Here is a 2,473-nt window from a genome sequence, read left to right as displayed (position 1 = left end):
TGATAACGCAAATCTAGGTGTGTAAATAAGCTCAAGTAATAAAAATCCTAGATACAGCGAATACCGCAAGGGTACGGATCAACTGTAGTACCAGGGTCGAACACAGGGAATAGTTAACTCTAGGAAAAAGACTCGACCAAGAATTAGATCAGGAAATATGGAATGAAGTATGTGAATATCGGAAATAAAACAATAAATCAACTAAGTAAAATCAGATAGATAAACTACCGTAGCTTCGGGATAACCTTAACGCGCAGGGATTGTTTCTAAGGATGGAGAATCTACGAATATCGAACTCTAATCGGGGATCTCAAGTTCTAATATTAGATTTGGCTCTCTCAAGTCCTAAATCCACTGTCCAATAATTTAACCTATCGATCTCTCAACCTAATAGATTAAAATATCAAACGCATTAACAATCACTATCACAGTTCCTAAACCGATTAACCTATCTCTCAATAGTCTTAATCAATTTATTCAATGAATTCTTTCCGAATCTAATTCCAACTCTCGTTGTAAATCAGAATCTAAGATCAATCAATCAACAGGCCAAGAAGATCAAAAGCAATAAACTCAATTCAATTAAACCGCCGAGTATCGATAACGTAGTCTCGGAAAATAAAAACCAAACAAATCCCTACAAGGTAAAATCCCTAGCTACAGTGAAACGACTACTCACTACCCATAACAACAAACGAGTTCAAATCAATAAGAAGAAACATAGAAACAGATAAAGAAGAAACTCGCAGCGATCTCTGGACGACGGTTCTTCAATCTCTGCTCCCGGGAAACTCCGTCTTGATTCTCTCTCGAGTTCTCTGGCTTCTGCTGTGATCTCTCGATCATTTTCTGAAGCCCAAGACGTCTCCTATTTATTTGCTTGGTAGCTAGGCTTCTTCCTTTGCTGTAAACGGAAGTTCAGATGCAAAATAGAAAGTTTTCCCGTAACGCAACACGGTCGTGTCGAATGCAACACGGTCCGTGTCAATTCTCTGTTAAAAATCTGCACTTTAGACATGGACTGAACACGGGCGAATTTGAATCAACACGGCCGTGTCGAATGACAACACGGTTCGTGTCAATTCTCTGAGCAAAACTTCACTTTTTTCAGCACGGACACAACACGGCCGTGTCGAATACAACACGGTCCGTGTCGATTCTTCAACTCGAACATGCTTGACAGATTTGCTCATAACTTTCTGCTCCAATGTCGGATTTGTGCGATCTTGATGTCTAACGCGCAATTTGGACTTGTAGAGTGGAAGTTATTGGACTTGCAAGATCTGACTTTTTAGGCTTCGTGTTTTTCCCCGGAACAACTCCAAATGTTCCCGTTTCGTCTGTGATGTTCCGTAGTCCATGTTTTCCACTCCTTTTGCTCTCTTTTATGCATGAATACCTGTTTTGACACCAAAGAAAGCAACCAAGCAATATCGAGACCAAATGTGCTCTAGAATGCCTATAAATATGCAAAACCGAGTAAAATGCACTAGACATCCTATACCAAAATGTCACCAAAATACATGTTATCACATATCAAGTATGCACAATACGTAATGAATCAAACACTAAACCATAAGCTCACAGAAAGTGTCAATACATCAAATGTATCATAAGAAAGCTTATACATGAGTTCATCATAGAGCACTAAACCAACAAGTTTGTCTAGGTTTTACGGGATAATCACATGCATTCATAGACATTCTAGGCGTGTTAGGACACAAAACATTGTTGTGCTTTAGTTTTGCAGAGTTACACGTTTTGAAGATGATTAGACTCGAAAAGAAGCTATTTGGAGCGTTAAAGGAGAAGTCCGGATGAGGTACTCATGTTGCGACATCAATACCTTTCTCTACAGAGGTCCAAATCTCCAAGACTTTACCATTGGAAAGAGCACTTCAAGAGCTTCGCGTAGACACCAAAATCGCGTAAATCCGACACCGGAGCAGAAAGTTATGAGCGAAATTGTGAAGACCAGAATTCTGCCGGTGCAGGGCCGATTCCACCTGAACTCGGTCCGATTCAAGACAGCTGAGTTCGAGCCCAAGAATCTGGATCCGGTCTGGATCCACCTGGAATCGGCCCGGATTCAGTCAAAAACCCTATTTCACGATTTTCAGCATCAGAATGGGAATAGGACTCTTGGGAGCCGTCCTAGGGTTATAAAAAAAGCCCTACACTACAAGAAAAACTGAAATTTGCGACACCTGTTGCGACCGAAATTTCAGTCGCAATAAAATGTGCGACAGACCGCGACTAAAAAGCGACACAATCTCGGAAAAATATCTCTGTCGGACTTGGACGCAAAATCTGTCGCAAATTTCCGACCACTTGCGACCGATAACTCTGTCGCACATATTTGTGACAGAAATACGACGGAAAACGACAGATAATTTACGACAGATGGTCTGTCGGTATGTACCGACATAGTATGCGACAGATATATTCGGTCGGTCTACGTGTACGACACATT

This window comes from Tarenaya hassleriana, unplaced genomic scaffold, assembly GCF_000463585.1.
Source record: "Tarenaya hassleriana unplaced genomic scaffold, ASM46358v1 Cleome188, whole genome shotgun sequence".
Taxonomy (NCBI): domain Eukaryota; kingdom Viridiplantae; phylum Streptophyta; class Magnoliopsida; order Brassicales; family Cleomaceae; genus Tarenaya; species Tarenaya hassleriana.
This window is presented reverse-complemented; position numbering follows the sequence as displayed.